The sequence below is a fragment of the Gossypium hirsutum genome, chromosome A05 (assembly GCF_007990345.1).
Source record: "Gossypium hirsutum isolate 1008001.06 chromosome A05, Gossypium_hirsutum_v2.1, whole genome shotgun sequence".
In the NCBI taxonomy this organism is placed as follows: Eukaryota; Viridiplantae; Streptophyta; class Magnoliopsida; order Malvales; family Malvaceae; genus Gossypium; species Gossypium hirsutum.
In genome coordinates, this window is record NC_053428.1 from 51169727 (window position 1) to 51177256 (window position 7530).

The 7530-nt window shown below is 35.5% G+C and overlaps 1 non-coding gene across 1 annotated transcript; it reads left to right on the forward strand.

Annotated features, from left to right (window-relative positions):
• The first annotated feature begins 511 nt into the window (after positions 1–511).
• Positions 512–618, forward strand: LOC121229872 (small nucleolar RNA R71). The gene has a single exon (XR_005927827.1). It is a non-coding gene; the product is annotated as a small nucleolar RNA R71 (small nucleolar RNA).
• The last annotated feature ends 6912 nt before the right edge of the window (positions 619–7530 follow it).

A 7530-nucleotide genomic window follows, 5' to 3' on the forward strand; every position in this document is an offset into this window, starting at 1 on the left:
TTTTTGTTGGAAGCCTAAAGGTGGTGGTGGTCTCTAATTCCCTTGGCCTCCCCATGAGAAATTTCGGTGGTTCCTCCATCCTGTATTGTAAGTATTACTATAAGGATTATTTTGAGATTGAGGATTATTACCCATGTAATTTAACTGCTCGTTCTCCATGTTGTGGCCATATGATGGGTATTCCAAATTGCTTGATCCACCTCTATTTGCTTCGCACTGCATTACTGGGTGAACCTGTGAAGAACTAAGAAAATCGTCAATTTTTCTATTCAAAAGTTCAACCTGATTAGAGAGCATGGTGACCGAATTGACGTTAAAAATGCCTGCTGTTTTCGTTGGTTTTGTCCTCATGACTTGCCACTGATAATTATTCAGTGACATCTCTTCTATAAATTCATAAGCATCCTCAGGTGTATTATTATTGGTAGTTCTGCCAGCGGCTGCGTCAATCATCTGTCAAGTCGAAGGATTCAGGCCATTGTGAAACATTTGAACCTGTAGCCAGAGTGGTAACCCATGGTGAGGGCATCTTCACAAAAGGTCCTTGTATCTCTCCCATGCATCGTAGAGTGTTTCTAAATCCATCTGCATAAAAGAAGAGATATCATTACATAATTTAGCCGTTTTAGCCGGCGGAAAATATTTTAATAAAAACTTTTCGGTCATTTGTTCCCAAGTAGTGATTGACCCTCGTGGTAATGAGTTCAACCACAGTTTAGCTTTGTTCCTTAATGAAAAAGGGAATAACCGAAGGCGAATGGCATCATTAGGAAAGCCATTGATTTTAAAAGTGTCACAAAGTTCCAAAAAGTTCGCCAAGTGAGTGTTTGGGTCCTCGTCCTGCAAACCATCAAACTGAACAAATTGCTGTATCATTTGAATTGTGTTAGGTTTTAGTTCAAAATTATTTGCAGCAATAGTAGGCCTAACTATGCTCGACTCAGTTCCTATTAAAAAAGGTTTAGCATAATCATACATAGTGCACGGAGCAGGATTCTGATTAGCAGCAATCGTAGGAGGTAGCAGATTTTCCTGATTTTCGGCCATCTCCTCGGTTGTGGTTGAAGTATCGTCCTCTTACTCTTCCTCTATGTATCGTAAGCTTCGCCTTATTTCTCTTCAGTTTCTACAAACTGTGCGATCGATCTCACTATCAAACAGTAATGGTCTCGACGGGATTCTTCTAGTCATACACTATAAAAACCTGCCAGGAACGAATAAAAGAAAAATTAGAAAAGAAAATAAAAATTTAAATTGCAAATAAAGTAAAATGGCTAAAGTAATAAAAATCAAGTGTTCCTAATATCTTAGTTCCTCGACAACGGCGCCAAAAACTTGATACGTGATATTCTTGACAGGTTTTAAAAATTATAATTAATCGTTCTTGAAACTAACTATTATTATGATGAAGGCAAGTGTACCTATCGAACAATAGTATAGCTTTAGCAAGACCAGTTTATCGAACCCAAAGGAACCAAGAGTACTAGTAATTACTTTCTTTTTATTATCTAGTCTAGAAATTAAAGGATTTGTTTATCTAAACTAATTAACTAAACTAAGAGTGCACAGAGAGAAATTGGGGAAAAGCTTTTGGGAAAAATCGATTGATTAAGACAATACCCAAGGAAAAATCCACCTAGACTTCACTTGTTATTTGACTCTGAATCAGACGATTTATTCATTTGACTTGATCCGTAGAAATCCCTAAGTTATACTATTATCTCTCTCGAGACTAATAATGTTTAACCCTATGTTGATTAATTGAAATCTCTTTCTAATTAACGCCCTAGTGTTGCATTAACTTGATCTATGGATCCCCTTTTTTAGGTTTCACCCTAATCCGGCAAAATCTTATCACCCTATCTCTAGGCGTGCAATAAACTCCGCTTAATTATGACAAATTTACTCTTAGATAGGGTATTTTTCTCCTCTAAATAAGAGCATTAACTTGAATCAATATCCTTGAATATTAAAACAAGAAATAAGAACACATAATTAAGAACAACTCAAATATTTATCATACAATTCAGATAATAATAACAATATCTGTCTTAGGTTTCATTCCCCTTAGGTATTTAGGGGATTTAGTTCATAACTATAAAAGAAAACATATCAGAAGAATAATGAATACAAAACATAAGAAAACCCAAAACCCCTGAATGCAAATTGAAGGGAGATTTTCAGTCTTGACGATGAATCCGGCTTCTGAGATGGACCAATCGGCTTCCCTTGAGTAATTCCTTGCCTCCTACTCCGTGTCAGTTCATTCTAAGTGCCTCCTCAGGTGTTTAAATAGGCTTTAGAATGCCTAAGAGCCCTCAAAAGTGGCCTTTTTCGAATAGGACTATACTTGGGCTCGGTAGGGACACGCCCGTGTGCGATTGCTCTAGCCCGTGGTCAAGGTTGTTGAATAGGCACGGGTGTGTAGTCTACCCGTGTAAGTCATGCTTCGACCCTGCCGAATGGAGACGGCCATGTGACACGCCCGTTTGAGGAAGTCCAGGCCGTGTTGATTTCCCATGTGGGTCCATTTTCTCCGTTTTCGACCCGTTTCTTACTCTTTTTACTCTCCTATGCTCACCTAAGTATAAAAAATGAAATTAAAGAATTAAGAGCATTGAATTCACCAAATCTAAGGAGAAATCATCCATAAATGTGCTAAGCACGGGATAAAATATATGTATAAGTTACAGTTTATCACGTACATGGCTTGGGACATGCACGTGTGTCCAGGCCATGTGGTCAGAAACACAATTTTTTAATTTAAGATTTTAAATTAGCATGCAATGGAATTAGAAGCATTAGGAAAAATTAAACACTCGTGTTGCCTCTCGAGAAACACTTATTTAAAGTCTAAGCTTGACTTACCTCATATACACATGGTTATAGTGGTTCTTGGAGTTGAAACTCCTCTCTATCATTTATAAAATTGACACCACAATAAAATTTGAGTCGATGTCCATTTACCCTAAATGTGCCATATGTCATATGTGTTACCTCTATCGTACTGTACGGGAAAATGGTTTGTACCACGAATGGACCTGACCATCTTGATTTTAGCTTTTCGGGAAACAATTTGAGCTTTGAATTGTATAAAAGGTCACAATCCCCAATTGTGAATTGTTTGGGTTGCTTCAGACAAGCATCGTGGCATCACTTTGTCGTTCTTTATATAGTCTTGAGTTCTCATAAGCATTAGCTCACCACTCATATAACTCATTTAACTACATCAATCTCTTCTCACCAGTAAGTTTAAGGTCGTAGTTTAGAAATTTTATTGCCCATAATGCTTTGTGTTTAAGTTTAACCAGTAAATGAAAAATATTTCAATATAAAAGTCTATAAGGTGATGTTCCTATGGGTGTTTTATATGCAGTCCTATAAGCCAATAAAGCGTCATCTACTTTTATCGCCCAATCCTTTCTATTTGACTCTACAATTTTTTCTAGGACGTGTTTGAGTTCTCGATTCGCAACTTTAACTTGCCCACTAGTTTGAGGGAGATAAGGGGTAGTTGTTCTATGATGCACCCCATACTTTTTAAGAACCTTATCAAATTAAGTGTTACAAAAATGTGTACCCCTATCACTAATAATCACTCTAGGTGTTCCAAATCAAGAAAAGAGCTTCTTAAGAAATTGAACTACTACCATAGAATCATTAGTAGGTAAAGCTTGAGCTTCTACCCATTTTGACATATAATTAATTGCTACTCGAATGTATTTATTACCAAATGAGCTAGGAAATGGCCCATGAAATCAATACCCTAGACGTCAAAAATTTCACATGAAAGCATATAAGTTTGAGGCATTTAATCACATTTAGAAATATTACCTATTCTCTAGCATCTATCACACGAATTAACGTACCTATTAGCATCCTTGAATAGTGTTAGCCAATAAAAATCTGATTCAAGTGTTTTATGTGTTGTCCTACTCCTATTGTAATATCCTCCTGTGGGTCTTGAGTGGTAGTGTTGTAAGATTTTATTCGCTTCTAATTTTGTAACACACCTTTGAATTACTTGATTTGTACATACACGAAAAAGAAAAATGGTCCTGCCAAAAATAAATTTTCACATTAACAAAGAAACGCTTCTTTTGATGATGTGTCACCCCTTTTGGTGGGATGTTAGTGGCCACGTAATTCGTGACATCCGTAAACCAAGGGACTTCATCATCGGTTATAACCAAGTGCTGTTCCTCATTAAACGAGTCATTTATCTCATTCTCATTAAGCTCCTTGAGATGGGGATTCTCTGGTTGTGAAAGGTGATCCGCTACAAGATTTAGCTCCCTTCTTATTTTGGATTTCCAAATTGAACTCCTGCAATAATAAAATTCACCTTATAAGTCAAGGTTTTGCATCCGATTTAGTTAGAAGATAGCGAAGAGAGGAATGGTCAGTGTAAATAACAACTTTAGACAATATTAAATATGGTCTAAATTTATCGAATGCAAAAACCACATCTAGCAATTTTTTTTCAATAGTAGTGTAATTTTCTTGTGTATATGTCAAAGTATTGCTAGCATAATAGATTGGCTGAAAATGCTTGCCTATTTGCTATCCAAGAACTGCACCTACTGCAAAATCACTCGCATCACACATTAGTTTAAAAGGTAAATTCCAATCAGGTGCAACCACAACTAGGGCATTAATTAATTTTTTATTAAGAGTATTAAATGATTCTAAACATTCTTGACTAAAATCGAATGGCACATTTTTTTCTAGAAAATTAGTTAAGAGCTTAGCTAGTTTAGAAAAATCTTTAATAAACCTTTTATAGAACCCAACATGTCCTAAAAAGCTTTGAATAGCCTTAACTGAACTAGGGGGAGGTAGTTGTTAGATGGTTTCAATTTTTGCTCTATTAACCTCAATCCTTTTACTAGAAATTTTATGTCCCAACACAATCCCTTCTCGAGCCATGAAGTGACATTTTTCCTAATTGAGCACAAGGTTCATTTCCTTACAACTTATTAGAACTCGTTTTAAATTTTTAAGACAAAGATGGAAAGAATTATTGAAAACCAACAAGTCGTCCATAAATACCTCCATAATGTCTTTTACAAGTTCATCAAAGATGGCTAACATGGAGTGCTAAAAAGTAGCAGGAGCATTACACAATCCAAAAGGCATTCTTCGATAAGCAAACATACTGTATGGACATGTAAATGTCATTTTTTCTTAGTCCTCGGGAGCTATTGGGATTTGGAAGTAACCAGAAAGTCTATCTAGGAAGCAATAATACATTTGACCAGATAATCTCTCCAACATTTGATCTATGAATGGTAGAGGAAAATGATCCTTCTTTGTGGCATCCTTCAATTTCCTATAATCAATACAAACTCTCCATCCCATAACTGTTTTTGTTGGAATCAACTTGTTCTTCTCGTTGGCCACAACAGTCATGCCTCCTTTATTAGGAACAACATGCACAGAACTCACCCAAGTACTATTAGAAATAGGAAAAATAACTTCAGCATCTAGAAGTTTAATCACCTCAACCTTAACTACTTCCTTCATGCTAGGATTTAACCTTCTTCGAGCTTGCACACATGGTTTGTACTTATCTTCCATTAAAGTTTTATTGGTGTAAAATGAAGAAATGATCCCTCTAATGTCAGAAATCTTCAAGGCTATAGTTCTTCTATGTTCCTTCAACATTTACAATAACACATCTTTCTCATTTGGCTTTAAATTTGAAGCAATAATCACTGGTAATGAAGAATTGTCTCCAAGAAATCTGTATTGCTTCAGTTCCAATTTGGGAAGTTCTTCAATAGAGGGTTTTAATTTTAATTCCTTGTTTACCTCAATTTCCTCATAATTTGTCTGTCTCAGTGAAGACTCATTAGAATCTAAATCAATTTTCGTCTCACTTATCATAGTATTATCGTCATCTACCTCCTATCCTTGAACAAGACACAATTCCAAAGTGTCCTTATGAATGATTTCCTATAATGAATCTTGAATAACATGATCAATAGAGTCAATAAAATAACAGAAATCATCTTGTTCTCTAGATAATCGCATGGCATCATAGATTTTAAAAGTGATCTCCTCATCACCTACCCTAAGCACAAGTTTACCATTACCCACATCAATGACAGCCCTAGCGGTGGCTAAATAGGGGCAACCTAAAATTAAAGGTACCTCACTACCTTCATCCATGTCAAGCATAACAAAATCAATAAGGAATATGAATTTATCTACCTTCACAAGTACATCATCAATGATACCCTTATGATATTTAACAAATTTATCGGCTAATTGAATACTTATCCTAATGGATTTTGATTCCCTAAGACCAAGTTGCTTGAACATTTTATAAGGTATTAAATTAATACTAGCACCCAAATCAGTTACTGCTTTCTCAATATTCAAACTACCAATAAAAAAGGGAATAGTAAAACTTCTTGGATCTTTCAGCTTAGTGGGTAGTTTATTTTGGAGAATAGCGGAACATTCCTCGTTGAGTTCCACAGTGGATAGTTCTTCAAATTTCCTTTTATTCGTTAATAGCTCTTTTAAGAATTTTTCATATGTGGGCACTTATTAAATAACTTCAACAAAAAGTAAGTTAATATGTAATTGTTTAAAAAGTTCAAGAAATTTACCAAAATTTTCATCCATGTGGTCTTTCTTCAACTTTGCCGGATATGGGATCAGTGGTTTATATTCTTTAACCACTGGTGCTTGAATTTCTTGGGGTTTTACCCCCTGATCATTTGCCTTATCAGTTTCCTGTTGCAACTTCTTTTCGGGTTTAGCTAACACTTTCCCATTCCTCATTATAACTTCTTTCACATGCTCTTTTGGGATGCATTCAGTGTTACTAGGTGAACTACCTTGTTGCCTTTCTGAAACCGATTTAGCAAGATGTTCAACCTGATTTTTGAGCCTAAGAATTGATGCTTGTTATTTTTCAAAGTTTTCTTACTATTTTGAAAATGAGTCTTCAATGCTGAAATAAATTTTTACCAACATCTCTTCAAGGTTCAGCTTATTCTCTAGCTGATAAGGTTGTTGTAAGCCCGGAAGGGGTTGTGATCTTTGGTTTCCTTGACTACCCCAGGAGAAATTTGGGTAGTTTCTCAAACCTACATTATACTTAGTACTATAAGGGTTATTTTGAGTTCTAAAATTATTACCCATATAATTGATGTGCTCATTCTTTGTGCTAGGGCTAAAGGGTAAATATTCTGGACTATTTATTCCACCTCTAGTTGCATCACATTGCATCACCGAATTTACCTGCGTAAAAATATATAAACCATCAATTTTTTATTTAATATTTCTGTTGGTTTGATAACATGGTGATTGCATCTAAATTAAAAACACCAATTTCTTTCTTCTGTTTCATCTTCATGACTTGCCACTGATAATTATTTAGTGACATCTCCTCAATAAACTAATAAGCTGCTTCGAGTGTTCTGTTATTCAGAGTTCCACCTACTGCTGCGTCGATTAATTCTAGTTAAGGGATTCAAACCATTGTAGAAGGTTTGAACATGCAGCCATAGAGGT